We start from the raw sequence: 17,506 nt of genomic DNA, 5'->3' as shown, positions 1-17,506 counted from the left end.
AATTACTTTTTCTACTTTTTTTTCCATTTATATTTAATTTATATTTTAACATTTCTGCAGCTGGAACAAAATGGTGTTGTATGATGATCAAATCTCATCGTATAGTATTTGTAGACAGGTGAAGTCGCTTCATGAATGCAGACGTTTCCAAACAGTCATGAGGAGTCACTGAATGATTAGATGACTATAAACTATTTGAATCACATGCCGACACATTCACAGTCACCGGACCTCTTCCTAGCTGAATAGCTATCGTGTACTGAGGACTTGCATCAGACAGCGCTCTCCACCAACGCCATCAAAACACGATCACATCATAGGTCAGGATGGTAGATTTCTTTAGATGCTGGTGCAAACATGACGCATCTTTTTTGACTGATGTGCAACACAAACCTGAAGCTCCATTTTGCATGTGCAAAAGCAAGCTCCACTGTCAACACATTTGGAAAGTGGAAATGAGGAATAGCAACCGAGCTTGGCTTGTTTCCATTCAGTCATCAATCATTCAACCCTATTTTGTCTGCATGCCTGCCGTCCTTCCTTCCTTCCTTCCTTCCTTCGTTCCAAAGCCATCAGTTTCGATTATGTTAAAAGTCAAGAGGATTTTGTGTCTTGAATTCAAGAAGAGGAAAGTAACTTAATCCCTTTTGCTAAGTTTATCTGGGTCATCAGCCATTATGTGACCATGAGGTAAATTCGCGAGCTATGGCTTAGGAATGAAAGTCACTTTGACGGGCAGAAGGTCATACGGTGTGTGTGCATGTGGGTAACGAGTTGCAGCAAATGAGTGCGGGTCAGGGACAAAGTTACAGTCTGAGGGAATCATCACGTGGAAGCATCATTAAAGCTCCTGCTGTTCTTCAGTCACAAATATTTGCATTAATTACAAAGCGGATCTTTTTTGTCTCGTTTCCTGAGCTACACTTTGAGGTAAACAAGAGGGATGAACAAAATAAATCAAGACGGTCTGTGTCATGTATTTGTGGACAATATATTTGCAGAGCTGCGGTTCACTGCAAAGTTTCTGCGGCAGTCCAATGAACCAACCATAACATCCATTGCTGTGGCCACAAGACAGACTTCTGCTGCACCAACGAGCTCATTACGATACATACAAAGAGTAACAGCTGCAGTTACCAACAAGTCCTCCAACCCGCTCTTAATTGACATTGTGCTTCAAGCCTAAGGTCTTTCTGGACCGAGAGGTTGCACTAATGGGGCAAGAGATGTGTTGGAATGACAGCTGGGATTAGGCTTTTGCCACATATACAGTATATACAGTATAAACACTCAGTTCAGTGCTACAGTGTCAATATTTTTTTTGGATTAATGAACCTAAACTCATTCTGTCAATCAAGCTGTCAGAAGGCCTGTTGGATGTGATATCAGACCATTTGCAGTCGTGTGTGTGTGTGTGTGTGTGTGTGTGTGTGTGTGTGTGTGTGTGTGTGTGTGTGTGTGTGTGTGTGTGTGTGTGTGTGTGTGTGTGTGTGTGTGTGTGTGTGTGTGTGTGTGCCTTCTCCTCTGGGCTGGGTGCCAGTCAAAGAGTTCACTGCAACAATATTCAGAGTAACAAATCCAGCGGCACTCCAACCAATCTCGGGCCTCCTGCGGTTCCAATTTGACATCGACCTGTTGCCATGGCAGCAGCTCCCGGGGTCAGTTTATGCAGTTAAGGGGACGATAGCTACGCATAAATTGATGTGCTTCTGCCTGGTTGTAGTAAAGAGGAGTGAGGGAAGTTTCTAGGTAAACACCAGCGAATCAGAAATTCAAGTTATAGCTTTGAGTCCTTCCTAAATTCTCCCTCTCTAGTGATTTACTAAATAAGTTCCACCATTTAACTTCAGAAATGTCTTGGTAAGTAAAGAGTTCAGAAATGTGTAAATTGGTTGCCAAGAAACATCTGTGCTAATGTCCAATCAGCAGCAATCAACTCTCGAAACAGGAATTCACTGTAGCGTTACAAGCCAGCATAATTTAGCAAGCCCGTGACAGTTTTAGGGGCAGATATTTGCTTAATTTATGCCTGCATACATTCAAGAAATATATGAGGCTGAGTTGGTAGGATTGATACCGATTATAAAAGCACCAAACAAACTGCAAAAAGAAAAAAACCAAAGTGTTAAAGCTACCGTATTTGAAGATAAACTGAAAGGGAAAAACTGGATTTTGAAGGGTTCAAGTGATTTTGCATACATTAAATGGTAAAAATATTGTTAAAATATTGTGATACTTATTTCAAAGCCCCATTTCATCGTCCAGTTTTCACACATTTGCTGGAGGGGAGTCCGGACCACAGGAGGTCCACATCACAGAGACAGGGCCATCAAAACATTAACTACTATTATCCCACTAAAGCCCATTCATTTTAAAGAAAGACAATTCAGCGCCAGCCTCCTGCTCTTCCCCTCTGCTCTGCTCCTGGGCAGGTAAATCACAGTCCTGCCTCCTCTACATTCTGCTCAGTTGAGCTCTGCTGTTATTCAGTTTGCCAAGAGGCCCTCTGTGTCCCTGCTGTCAGATCAGACCTTAGATATGGCTGTTCTCCAGTTCTGAAGCTCAATCAGGCAGAAAAACTCAGCTGTGTATCAATCAATCCTAACATTACTGTGCTACACCAAGAGTATATATTTAAAGAGGTGTCTTCTCAGAGGATTGATGGGATATGAACGAGAGCTACATCACATACTAAAAAGATACACGGTCTTAAAAAATACTGCTTTAAAGAGATATTAAAATGACATTTTGGATTTCAAAGCGAGTTAGATTCATACATTTTGTAGCCTCGTTAAAGGGAGAATTTGTTCTACATTTAATTGTGACTTTATGCTGATAATCTAGTTTTAGATAGAATGATGAAGTACTGATGTGACTGTAGTAGCCACTACAGTCACACAGTTGACAGTGCAGTGTTCCTTATTAAGACAGTCCTGTCAACTCTAGTCCTGCAGAAATGTATTCAGTGTTCATTTGGCAGGTACAGCAACGCTTGAAAATTGTATTCCTTGCTTTGATTGCTGTTCCCTCTAGGGATGTGTCACTTTGTCACTGAATCATTTTATGAGAATAACTATTTTAGAAAAAAGGAAAAAGCTACAAATATGGCTGCATGTTGGACTAGTGCCTCCGCTGAAAGACACGAGACAGGGGGAGAGAAGGCGGGCATTAATTTCATCATGGCGCAGATGCTATAGCCGTGTTGGCAGCGACAACTGGGCTTAATGCCCTGCCAGAAATCAGACACTCTCTAGTCTACACGCAGATTAACAGAGCATCAGTAAAACCTGATGGACTCCTCTGATAAAGCCCTCAGCAATTCTCCCTCCCTCCCTCGCTCTCCTCTCACACACATAAACACACACACACACATAAACACACACGCACACACCCACGCAAGCACGCACACACGAATAAAAACACATCAAATTGGGCACTGCGGTTTTTATAAGTTTGAATAAATTGTTCAATATAACGGTCAAACTTAAATCGTTTCATAAGCATGCATGCAAACACAGGGCTGTGCGGCACCGAGTTTGAAGACTGGTGATTACTTTAACACTTTTTCACAACGTAGTGGGATAAATTATCATAATGTTTTTTAGCTCATTGTCATTTAAAATGGAGCCGCATCATTTATCAGCATCAGTGTGGTCTGAATATTACTGTGGCTCCTTTGCCTCCTAATGCTTCAATGACTATCTACCCTGTATGCCAGATTAATCAAAAGCATCTATAATATTGAAATTCACTGCATCCCTAATGCCTGTTAGCTGTCCCATTTCATTATATGCTAATGAGTCCCAGTTTGGATGTGATGAATTGTGCAGTTGGTGGAATGAGCTCTAAATCTGGGATAAACAGACTTGTTGACAGGCAAATGCAGGAGCTGGTGGTTTTTACACACGTCAACTAAATTCTCTGGGACTTTACCAACATTTACTCAATTTTTTATTTGAATGCAGTCCCAGCAGCCAAGAAGGAGTTAGGGGCATGCCAAACAGAGACAGCGAAAGAAAAGGCATAGCACAAGCACTGTGCGCACACACACACAAAGACACCCTGTGAAATTTTGTCTTCTGTTAATGTTAGTGTCTTAAACAAAAGATGGAGTAACCCTTAATTTACAGTGCACATTTCATTTCCAGTACCGCTACCAGAATAGAAACGGTAATTCTGGCCTGGATACACAGAAGAGGGCCATTCAAAGTTCAGTTAAATACATAATTTAGACTCGATTCTTTCAATGAATCCTTGCTGAACCTTGAATTGTGCATTTTGTTTCTCTCTCAATTTGTTACCAAATTAAAAAAATTTTTTAAAAAGAAATCGTAAAAAAAAGGTTTGATGTCTTTACAATTCACAACCATTAGAAGACTGCCACCAAACAACTTTAATCATGACGCACGTGCTTGGCATTGGTAAATGATGGTTTGGTGAACGATTGGGACAAAAAGAAAATGCACAGGAATTTGAAAGACTGCATTTGGAATTTGGTTTGGAGTTGGCAAAAACCCTGCAAGCATGACCAAATCTCTTAACCCATCTCCTCACTCTTTCCATTACCATGGAGCAATGCCATTCAATAGTGCCATTCAGATGGCAGTCCCTGAATTTTGATGTGGTAATGACTGAATCACACATTGCCAGCAGCAGATTATACCCTCTTTATAGCCTGAAGTTAATTCATGTTTATTCCCCAAGTACCACGCCCAAAGGCCAAACTGAAATGTTGGTTGTCGTGTATTGTTGTAAACATCAGGCTAACCCTAAAAACTGCAGTGTTTACGTCTTGAAAAAAAAAAAATCAGATTCAATCAAATGTTAGAAAACCTTTTCCCAACCTAACGGATAAATAAGATATTCAAATAACATGTTACAGACAGAGGACAGTACAGCAGTGAGGATATAATAGTGCCAGACCAGCTGCAAGGAAGGAACATTTTCCTCTCCTTCTGCTGCCTTCACAAGCTGCCATGACAAGGAAGAAGAAAAAAAAAGAAATACCCGTAGGTAAAGTGGACAAATTACACCATATCAATGCATGGCTGACACAAAGAGAGCTCGTTTTGATAAGACCGTGTTCAATTCTTTGTGTGTTGGAGATAACAGGATAAAGAAAAGAAAGTAAACAATGTGCATACAAGCAGGATAAGTACTGATTTTGCTGGAAAAGCAGAATTAAATATCTGGAGAGCAAAAGCAAGGAAAAAAAGTGCAAACCCATCAAAAATCCAGAGAATGGAGACATGAACTGAAATTGGTAGACAGGCTGTCACTTACTCTAAAGATACCCTCCACAAGACACACACTATAAGTATGCAGCTTTTGTAGTCTCACTGCAAGAGTAAATACTGTGAAGTGGAAGAGAGGAAGTCGGAGCTCTTATCGTTACGGTATTCAGGCAGATTTGAATATCAACCTCGTACAGATCTCTTTTTCAACTTGGTTTCTTGTTTGCAGATGTCCAAATAACAGTTATATCGAATCTCAAAACAATAAATTATGAGTCTGCAGTTGGAGGCAAATTGAGGCAGCGCTCTGCAATCAAGCTCGGTAACTTGTTTGCACAAATACACACAGGAACAGGTACAGATGCAACCTTGAAACCACAAGTACAGACTTTCATTTACATTTTAGGAATTTAGCCAAAAGCTGATATCCAGATTGAGTTACGGTGAGTGAGCAAGTGCAGCTTCCAGTCATCAAAGAAAACGATACCGTAAAACCTTTTTGTTGCAGCCCTGTTTTTTTGGCAAGTACAAAAATAAGTAAAACTCAATCAGTGGATAAGAAAGTGGCTTTCAGTTCTAGCAGATATTCATCACAGGACTGAGATCTAGATGGTACTGAGCCCCTTTTTTCTTGATTTGGGTCAAGATTTGTCTGCTCTGAGTCATGTTGGCCACTGCTGATGAAGTTATTGCATAAAGTTGAAAGTGGAAAAATCTGCTGTTAATTTTAATGAGACAGCCATAACCTAAAAGATGAATCAGCAGTATGACTCTACTAGATTTATTTTGTGCTAAACATATCCCTTTGTGCACTGGCTTTGTTATGAAAATGCCTTTCTGAAACAGAACAGGAACAAACCAATCAATGGCCAATTGTTTCTTGAACAATTACTTAGTCAATTAAACAACAGAAAACAGTGTGGGGGGGGGTGGTGCCATTTTGCAAAGCCTAAATTTATGTCAACAATCCAAAACAAGATATGCAATTTACTGTAATTGGATGGCTTCAAATGTTGTGAATTCTGCTTCATGCAATTTAAACACATTAATCTGACGATATGAAAGCAACTGCTTTATAATGCTGAAGATCGGTTAACTATACACACAGCATTCACCTTTCATAGTTGTCATATAATATAAATTATGGACTGTTAGGAGACATTTCATCAATAAAGGATCTGCTGAAAGATAATGTATCTGCATCTGAGGCACGATCCCATACAGTCACACGCCATATTCCCACCACTCATTACTGCATCTTAAATTAAAAAAAAGGTGGGAAACTCTTCCTGAGCTGACAAAAGGGATTCGTATTATATATAATATATTTATAAAGCTCTGCTGCAAAAATTGCATCATTACACCTGAACTCTGTTCTCATATAAGCACATACAATGTCATTCGCCAGACATTGAAACACTAGATGTACATGGTCACACTGAGATTAGAAGAACTGTTTTCAGATATTTTCCTTGCAGATGGAATGAACTGGAAAACAAAGCTTAACATTTGTAATTTAACATTAGAAAGATTTCTAAAGACTATACTTTAATATCTGCAATTCCACTTGCAGTTGCTTTTGTTAACATGAATAAAAAGGTGATTGTATTTTTTTGCACACATCTCTCTTGAAAAAAATAAATAAAGAGAGCTCCTATTTAAATATAGTATTACATAAATATCTGATATAACACAACCCCCACAACATTTTTGAATTTTGTGAAAACGTGTAATAATGTTATTTTTGGCCAAATTTGTTTATATTTGTTTCTTTCATTTCTTGCTTGTGCAGCTGAATCTCTTCACTTTCAGTCTACAGAAAAGTCTGCTCATGTAAATAAAAGAGAAAAAGTATCTGATTGTTTGAAAGCACAATTCCTTCATGAAAAAGGAATGACATGACAACAACACAAGGCCCCGACATAAACTAACAAACTGAAGAAACAGAGATTTAGCACAGTGAGAACAGATGTTATCCATACAGTGTATTTAGCATTCGATAAGGATTAAGACATAATTTTAAAAGATTGATTGCACCCTGAAGTTATTACAAAATTAATCCTAGAAATCCATTTCTTAGTTGACAGTGGGAGATTACCAATACAGTTGGACATTTTCTGAGAGTAGTTTCACTGCTTACATCATCATGCAAGGTAATTTATGAGCTGATCAAGTCTGACTGTGTCTATGACTCAAAGGAGGCTTATTGTTTAAAAAAAAGTGTTCAAACTTTCCTGTAATCGATAGCATCGAGCTGAGTTCCAGTAAAAGTTACACATTTTTCCATGAAACTGTAGCCATATACACGTATTCCAGGACGATGACAGTCACAAAGCTATTGTCGACGGGTAAACATAATGTTCAGACTAGCTTTCAGAGAAAAAGAGGTCACTTCAGCACAAGAATGAGGAAGTGAACACTAACTGACCTCCAGAGGAGAAACTAAAAGCAACCCCCGTGATATTACAGTAAGTACAGGCCCTGTTGCCAATAAGGGTGTACTTCCCTCACGCTCGTGGTTGTCCGCTCTCCGTCTGGTAGAATATCCGGACTAGGTGTGGAGGAGTTATGAACCAGCAGGCAGTAGCGCAGCTCCCCACAGTGCGTCGTGAGCCAGCAGATGTGTAATGTCCGAGTGTGTGCATCTGCGTGTGCCGAGCGCGTGGACTCCAGGAAACCACACACACTGAGAGACAGCTTGAGAGGCTGCTGGTCGACTCAGTGGACAGCAGCAGCAAAAAAGCAAGTTAAATGACTGCGTGACAGTGTGGCGGACAGTTGGAGAACTGGCCTCCAGCAGTCGGTTACACAGCAGCGAAGCAGAAAATGGATTCTGCAATATAACAGACCACTGCGGACACTAAATCTGAATTAGGAGAACCTAATATTGCAACTAGAGGGGAGAGTAGGGGAGAATCAGTCTTAACCTTGAGACTTATTTTCTCACTTGCGTCCAGTGGTAGAAGGACCAATTTCTTTGTTAGAAAGCCGTTTCAGTGCATCCTCGTTAATTGTTTTGTCTTTGAAATGTCAGGCGACGATAAAATTATTTTAATAGTGACAACTTCAAATAGTTTGTTTTATCCAAGCAATTTAAATATCAGTTCATCATCCGAGCCTATATATGAGACATCACACAGCCTTTCAAAACGTGTCTAGATTTAGTCTCTACTCTTCCTTGTTGTCTTCGCAGCCATTTCCATGGTAACAGAACAAATGAGGATGTCAGGTTGGTTTGACGAGGTGACCTGGCACCCTGCCCCACACACCCATCAGCTTGTTGCAACTGGGACAATCAGAAAGTACCTGGCTCCAAAATAACACACCCCTCGAGTCTGTACATCCTGACAAAACTAAACAAAGATCTGTGGCTAGCAACATGCACATGTTCAATCAATGTGACACGACGCACAAAGCACTCGGTCAAACATCCCCTTCTGGGTTACATACTGTCACCATAATCACCACATTCGCCCGCATGTGTTCGGTCCTAAAACTGTCACAAAAGAGCAGATCATGTCAAATCAGTTTCATAACCTGAGACCTGACAGACCAGCTATCTTAATCCCTCTGTGGACTGTAAGGGCTGAACGTTACCACAGCTGTCCTTGAGGTCACACCCGTTTCAACAGCTGTACACACACACACACACACACACACACACACAAGCCACTTGCATTCATTCAGCTGAAGGAATATTTGGCAAACAAACTCCTTTATTGCTTGAAAAACTAATTCTAACCCACTACATTGTATAATGTCAACAAAGTCAATCTATACAAGCAATCGCAGTATGAATTAATTATTTAATTAACTCACTATAAATAACTGCTACATACTCAGGATCAAATTACCATGATCAAAGAAACGTGGCGTGTTCTCAAGCAGAGAAGGGATTTAGAACGCAAATTATTTTTGCTAGAGTGTCTCCGACACAGATGTATTGTGATGAGATTTAAGTCATAAATACTCGCAAGTAAAAATCACGAGCAGCAAAACCTCCTCTGGCTGTGCAAACCCCACCAGAAACAGCAAAGAGTTGAACAGTCATTAGTAATAAATTCGATATTCATAATGAAATGATGTTGGAGGCTCATTCTGCCGTTGGGATTTTCTTGTTGTTTGCTGAAATCCACATTGACAGCACTTGATTATATCTGTGCTGTTTACAGTCAAGTAAATTACACACAAATGGCTGATTGATGATGTTCCAAAAGGAAAAGACTTCCCCGAGATCACATGACATTCAGTGTTGAAAATATAATGACATCTAAACTTTTTCCTGTGTGCCAAACCACAGTAGCTGCTACTGCTGCTCAGACAAATTACAGTTTTTCCTCCAGTTTGTCCAAACAAAAGCAAATATAGAAACCACGAGAGCCCTATACGTTGTGTCTCTGCAGCATATTGTCAGCGAGACTGACAGAAACAATAAAGAAATGCGGTAAGGTCAGAGATGGTCAGTTTAGCATATCATACTTTTATTTTTGCCTTTTTCTTGACTCCAAGACGGCCATTAGTTTCCATATGTTTTATGGTCGGAAGATAAACCTGCAAAGTAGAAATGTTTTTGGGTAATGTAACATGAACATTCTGTTTAAACTAACTAAAGTAAAAACCATCACTGTTGACTTGAACAGTTAACAGATTCAAGTGGGATCTGATGCCTAGAGACAACCTGACTCTGAAAACGGATGCATTCAACTGCTGTAAGCAACAATTGATCCTGAGGATGTCCTTCTAATTCACTCAAAGTTGTTAGAGTTGATGTGGACATGAAATTTGTCAGTCTATTACCACCACATGAACGCACCAGAAGACATAAACACATAAAACACCATAAAGTTGACACTTTAAAAAAACAGAAAAAAAAAAAACGATTTGGGCAGCACGGTCACTATGATGGATTACCTTTCAAACAAGTTTATGAAAGTTGATTATTGTGCTACATCAAAAGTAATGGGAATTGGCGGCTGACTGGCTTTTAGAAGTCTTATCAAATATGATATGCTGATAATAATATAAAGCAGCATGTAGGGCAGTGCATTAGTTTAAAAGGCTAAAACCTAAATTAGAGCTTTGCTCTTAAGAGTAAAGGTTCAGAAATACACAGTCATGCACAATATACAAAGAATTATAAATGATCCATTAGGAGAACCTCATTTTCTTTCATATTACTAAAGACCTACATGTTTTCTGGCTTTGCTTGATTGATTCATTATAGTCAAATACAATTTGATGTCATGCCATGCATCTGCATGAATGTAAGGGACTATAACATACTGTACTCACACTACGATATATGAATGTAATACATAGACCATCTGTTCTTAATGCAGAATCTGAGAGCCAATCTTCATGCCCATTTACGCACTTTTGCATCATTCTCCTCCACCTGTTTTAAGATGCAACTGTCAACACTGCTGCTCAACAAGTCAAGAGTCAAGTCTGCTGCCGGTTCACCAGAAAACAGAGACAGACAGGCGACAAATTACTGGGAAAAAAACCGGAAGAAGCCACGGAAAGAAACGAATGCAGATGTATCCATATGGCCAACACGAGCCAACTGCATCAGCCGCACATCAAACACACATTACAAATACAAAGAATACCAGATATAATTTACAAAGCATTGGCACTTTATAGCGCTGGTCACTTAAACGACCTCAGGTGAATGCTCGTTTACATAGTTGACTACTTTTGATTGGACCCAAATGCAGCTGCTCCATGTCATACGAGTCGTAACTGTTGAAGGAAACCGTGTTTGTCAGGTAGTCTTTTAATACTCTGTTTGACATGACTTAAAATCAGACAGAAATTACACATGCAACATGCACATGCCGTAATAGGGAACCAAAAGAGCTCATGTTGACCTGCAGATTCTTAAAGGCCCGAGGAGGAAGAGAGCACAGAACGAGAACGCAGGTGGGGGCCTTCCTGATAGACAGGAAGCTCAGATAATTAGTTGTTTTCTGAGCAACATCTATCGTAATGTGTCAGCAATATTTTTAGTCAGACCATTCAAATAGCTCTGTGCAAAAGCTAACTAATCAGTAACACTGTCTTGCTACAGTAAGACCATGAAAAAGAGGTTCGCGAGAAGAGATTCTCTGCTTTGAAGACACTTCATATTTCAGATTTGCATTTTATACTCTCTGGTATGTCAAGAATAAAAGTTGGGGCTTTTCACCAGTGAAGTTTCTTTCCATCAGTGTCTCCTACAAACCTACAGTACAGGTGGATGTTTGATAGAATTGTTGGAAAACTGAGGCCAACAAAAGAAATACGCAACAATAAGATATTTCTTGACTTTTAGTGAATCAATTGCAAAGTGGCTAAAGGCTTCTAAGAACTTAAGAAGGACTTTACCCACAAATGTGGAGACCATTTCCAAAACAAAATGGTGCAACCCAATCTGAAGCTCAACGCAAATAAACACCTGGGAGACATGCAGGACAGCACTCTTCACAACAATCTATCAAGTATCCACTACATACAGCAAGTTGTGTGTTGTGTCTAGCTACAGAAACACACAACATTGCACTGTTGTGCCCCCCCCCCCCGTGCCCTGTTCTTGGTTCGTTGCCATCAGCAGACAGAAACCTTGGGAGAGTGTGAAAGCCCTAATGACATCATCAACCATAGCCCGCTCGCTGCAGCAGTGCCATCCCACGGTCCATTCAGCTGAGCCAGCACCTCTCCACGGCTGATGTATAGTCGCTGTCCAGCATTCCCCCTCTTTCATCACAGACATTATAATTTCATGGCATCCTGGCAAACACACACGTGCACACCTGCGCACACACACACTTGCAAATTAGTCCGAGTGAAGAAGGCTACTAAAATCCTAAAGAGGTATATTATATTATATACGTTATATTATATATATTGTATATAAATGCCACGCATTATCTATATTATTTAACTACACAGCCATTAGCTTTAACCCAGTAATGTCTTTTTCAAAGTGGCGTATGACATCATCAACAATAAGAAGTCATTAGATTGGATCAATATTCTTATTCCCTACAGATGAAGACGAAGCCACAGGGAGATGCAGTAGCGGGGCAGACTGAGATTGGTTTAGTGCACACTAGAGAGCAACGGCACTATGAGACCTTGATTATGTTACTACATTACGGGCTAGCCAGACGCTGATACTACAAAACTAGCAGGGGACATATTGTTACGACTATAGTCCAGGATCCGATTACAGAAGCAGCGTGGAGCAGATGCACCAAGTCTACATGGCACTGGAAACCTCGTGGTACAATTACAGCTAGCAGTGATGATATTATACTTTTAATTAATTCAGCCAAAGATCAATTAAGACAAGTAAAATTTGCTAAACTGGAAGTCTAGCACAGGGAGGTAATCAATGACACGATCACGACTTCCTAACAGTCCTTGGAGTCCGGGAGACGCCACATCCTGAACAACACGCACACAAACACATACTCCTGTAAAGTGGGAAGACGATACGAATAAAGACCGATTTCTGTCGGCTGGATCCATTTCCTGTCTCTTTGCGGAATGCAATCAATAATATTTTACAGATTAACCACCAGAGGAGGCAGAGGAAGCAGCAGCTACGATGCAGCGTGTTTCTGCAGGTGCCATTTAAAAACAGGGAGGCAACAAAATAGAAATTCAAACATAGTAGGAGGACTAAAGGCAAATGCTGATGATTGGTTATGGTAAAAATTGTGAAAGTGTCATTCTCCAGAATTTATCACATCCTCCATCACTTCTTAGTTAAAGTTGAGACAGTAAAGCAAAAAGGAAGTGCAAGTGCAAGTCGTGTTAGCGTTACAACGGAACTGAAACTCGCATCATACAATATGAAGAACAATCGAGCCATATTTTTTGGTAACTTAATGTTTTTTATGAATGTATAATTAAAAAAGAATGCAGCTGAGACAATTACCCAATTCATCCATCTGATGTATTAATCTGCAACAACACTGACAAGTGATTAAATTCATTTTTCACCTCATTTGCCTGGTTGGACAAAACAAAACATTCCAAAATGTCTGGGAGATTGTCACAGGCGTTCTTTACTGTTGTCTGACATTTTATGGACCAAATAATTAGCTGGGAACACAACTGACAGATTATTTGATTATGAGTATAATCGTTATCTGCAGCCGCACACAGAACATTTCAGCAAAACCCTAAAAGGACAAAGACATCTGCTGGTTTGAATTGAAATAAGTCAACACAAATAGAAAAGCCTCATTTTCAACTGTTGCACCTTTGAAATAGGCTGCAGAGACATTAGCTGCTGTACAGTTTGAATAATTTGCAGCAGATGAACCAGAACTAAAAACTCTTCTACAGTCAAAATGTTTTCGCCCGTTGTTAAATTGAATTTGATTGAAACCGCCATAGAAGAGCACAATAGAGGCTGTCAAACCCATCCTCTGTTCCATAATGTAAAATACTGTAGGAGGCACATTCCACCATCACAACCAATTGTGTCAAACAATGACGGCAGTTAATTGGCAGAAAGCTACTATCGGAGCCTTCAGATACTTTTGATTGCATTCTTTCCGCCCTCCAATTACTTTCCTCAGGACCTATCTCTGAAGACAGAAAGTATAAGTTAATTTGCAAGCACACAATGGCACAGTCCATTAAGACTGCAGGCTCCTTCCCTCGCAGTTTTAGCAGCTTAACAGACACCGTGTCTCAGTCGCCCTCTTTCTCCGATTCGGAATCGCAATTATGGCTTTAATTTCTCCCTGCAGTCGGTTCTGTCAGGACTGACGCCTGGGCAGCTTTGGCTATAGAATAGATGAGATTTATCATAACAGCAGAATGCTTATTGATACCGGCAAGATCTCTCATTGTCAGAGGGCACGCAACCAGTCGGTCATGAAGGGAGACCAGGCCAGGGAAGAGGAGCAGACTGTCTATAGGTGGTTGCAAGAAAGGATCTATGCTGGAAAAAAAAAAAGCAGTCCAAGCGTTCAACTTTTGGATAAAAGACTCACTTGACTGGGGACAAGCAGACACAAAATGTCAAAGCCACTTGATATGGTTTCTTACTTATTACAGTTGGCTCTGAAGAAAAAAAAAAAAAAAAAAAATCCAGCCTTGTCTATTTGACATCATTGGTGATATGAAATATCTGCTCTCAAAATGAAAACTTTTACAAGTTAAAAGCAGCTTTTTTTGCTCAGTCACAATTTTTGAAACTGAGATTAGAGCTCCAACTGCTCGCCTACAAAAAGGCCACTGTCCATCACTATTGTTCAAACACTCGGCTGTGAGTGAGATGGAAACTAAATGAAAAGACGACAAGCTACATGTATTAATCCCATGTGAGGAGGCAGGATGACAAACAAAATAAGCAATTTGTTATAGGCAAGCTTATGCATGCACACTCCAGACACCAACAGGACAACGAGCCTTCTTATCGCAACAAACCCTCAGTATTTCACAACACGAGCAAAGAAATAACCAAAAGCTACAGTGATGTAACACTCGCACACACAGGCACAGCTGGTTCTTCCTCTTGCCCCAACAATAGCTGAACGCCACAGCGACGTCCTCCGTCATGATACAGACGGCATTATAAAGAAGCTGGCTTTGACATGAAGCCGAGACTTGCTGCTGTTAGAGTGAAGATTTGCCCTTCCAGCCACAAAGCAAATACCACAGCAGGGATCCACACAGAGGAAGTGGGAGCAGAAAGCTCTCCAGAGCGCTCTGCTGTGTCTAACAAGATTTAAACAAACTGCAACTGCAGAACACAAGTGTGGACTATGCAGTGCAGCAGATGTGGCACACAGCGTGACAGGAGTGGTGCTGACAAACTGAAGGGAGGCTGAGGGCAGAGTGTAATGTGAGAGCCACTGAAACAACTAAGTGCTCATTGGGTCTGATGTTGAAATTGGGTCCAAACCATGCGGAATTGTGTCGTCCTTGACATCAAGCTGAAAATATCAAACTAGTCATGTAGGACGCTCCCCCCCCCCCCCGGCTTTATTATGGCTCATAGTAAGGCAACACCCGGCTGAGCAGGGCGAATCATCAGATCTACAGTACATGGACAAAAATAGAGCAACCAATGCTCTTGTGAGGCAAAGGAAGCTGCGGAGATGGCATCTGGAGTGTGTCATGCAAATTTGAACATGAACAATATTGATGGTAAACTCTGTGGACAGATATGCCACCGTGACACCTGATGTGTTCATATAAAAATGCAAAAGAAAAGCAATGACCGAACAATCCTAAAAAAAACAGTTGACAGTCTAATGCTTAATCGCGTCGAAATGCAATAAATGATATCCTCATGATCGAGTTGACCACATCCAAACTGACGGGAGCGTCATGAAGGCTTCGGGGAAACCAACAAAGGCTCGCTCGGTCAACAACATTACGTCTCCTCTGGGGGTCTCAAACACATGCTGAATGAACAAAGCCAAGACATATATTAATTAATTACAGGCATCTGAGCTGACACTAACGCGTTGCTGAATTTTTTTTTTGCGGCACAGCTCACTCGCTCACATTAAACAGAATGTGCATACCTTTAATCACAACAGGCTGCGGTGCGCGTCGCCGGGGGACCGGCTGTAGGCTTTTTTTTTTTTTTTACAGAAGGCAATAAAAAAGAAGAAGAAAAAGAAAAAAAAAAAAAAAAAAGAAGAAGAACAAATTCTCACACTATCACATCCCAGCACAATCCAGACGCACGTCCGACCGACCGACCGACCGACCCCCAGCCGCCTCCGGTTGGATTTAATAAAGCGAGACGCAGCGGAGACAGAGGAGCCTCAGTGTGGACGCACGCATAGCTGCATTGGACCAAACGTCGGTCCATATTCCTAACGACACCAAAAAGAAACCACTCACCGCTGTGTTTCGCACCGAATGGCGACGTTTTGTTTATTTCATCGCCCCCGCTGAGCAGCTGTTTGTAGTGGTGCGTCACCGACTTCCGCGTTGGGATGGACTGGGGGGGAGGAGGAGGGGGGGGGGGAATGCGAGAAAAATAATGAATTTAAAGGACAGGCGGCGCACGCGGGCGCACCGAGGGCTGTGCACTGCTGAGGAGATGAAGATGAGGTTGATGAAGAAGATGATGACGATATGAAAAAGGATCATGGATGAGGGTGATAGTGGTGGATGAAATGTAGCCTTACATTTAAAGCTGCACCGCTACATTGTGTTATATGAGCGGTGGCGTAATTGAAGGTGTCACTCAGAGTGACAAACCAAACAAGATATTACCGCACAACTTTTACGTTTCCTTCAGCTCTGTGACGTTTGTGGAGACCAAAAACAAGCTAAAAAATTAAAAATAAAAAAATAAAAATAAAAAAGGAAAGACAATACTGTACTTATCAAGTGGGCACAAAAAAAACAACGAGTCTTCGGGTTGTCCTCTCCTCTCAGGTGGCCATAAAGTGAATTTTTGAGGCTTCATTTAAAATGGCAGTATTTTGTTTTCTTGGAGTTAAATGAGAAGCCGCAGCTATTAGGTTAGTTTAGCTCAAAGCCTGGAAATAGGTAAAAAAATATTTAAAAAATAAAAATTTAAAATAAAAAAAAAACTGCTATCTCGGTTACAATAACAAAATCTACCAAGCAGCACCTTTAAAGATAAAAAAAAGAAGAAAAAAAACAACAACAACAACATAGTGTTATATCATGTTTGTTTATTTCATACAAAAATTCTCCCAAAATATCGACTACTCTACCTCCAGTAAACATGTAAGGCAATTTCTTGACTCTGAGCAGTTATTTCCAGGCAACCAATGGAGACTCCAGGAAGTCACATGTCCTGGCCTAGAAACAGTCCACCACATGCTTACCCCTGCCCTGTCCTTAATATACTCGTTTTTTTTGTTGTTGACAAATTCAATAAGCAACATGTCACAAGGTAATTAGTGAGCGTTTAGATGTGCTGGTCGATTTTGTCCACTTTTAAAAAAAAAGAGTTGGGCTGGCTGTTTCCTCATGTCTTTATGCTAGGCTCCATTAGCTAGTTGCTAGTTGTAGTCTTATATTTACATTGTCAGACATTAGAGTGGCATTAATTATCTTATCTAACACCCTTACAGAAACAAAATAGTTGCTGAGGTGCTACATCAATTTCTTTCTTTTTTTTAAAAAAAAAAAAAAAGATGCTGAATTTTGTATTATTTTATTATTATAAACATTTGTTATTATAAAGTTAGATTTTACAAAATGTGTTACAAGCAAAAAGAAATCAACTTCCAGGAAAAAAAAGTTCCACTTTGTCGAACTCTTTTTTTGGT

At 40.4% G+C, this 17,506-nt stretch overlaps 1 protein-coding gene across 2 annotated transcripts in view; it reads right to left on the bottom strand.

The window, feature by feature from the left end:
* Nucleotides 1-16,349, bottom strand: part of marchf8 (membrane-associated ring finger (C3HC4) 8) — a 75,889-nt gene extending 59,540 nt beyond the window's left edge. Inside the window, exon 1 of one of the 2 annotated variants that reach the window (XM_069692646.1) lies at nt 16,098-16,349. The gene's annotated coding sequence lies outside the window, so the exon portion shown is untranslated. The remainder of the gene's footprint in view (nt 1-16,097) is intronic. The other variant, XM_069692644.1, reaches the window with a different exon arrangement.
* Between the last annotated feature and the right edge of the window lie 1,157 nt (nt 16,350-17,506).

The sequence above is a fragment of the Brachyistius frenatus genome, unplaced genomic scaffold (genome assembly GCF_029030835.1).
Source record: "Brachyistius frenatus isolate BFR_SWC_R1_liver_20210118 unplaced genomic scaffold, ASM2903083v1 Contig_13, whole genome shotgun sequence".
Lineage (NCBI taxonomy): Eukaryota > Metazoa > Chordata > Actinopteri > Embiotocidae > Brachyistius > Brachyistius frenatus.
This window is presented reverse-complemented; position numbering and strand designations above follow the sequence as displayed.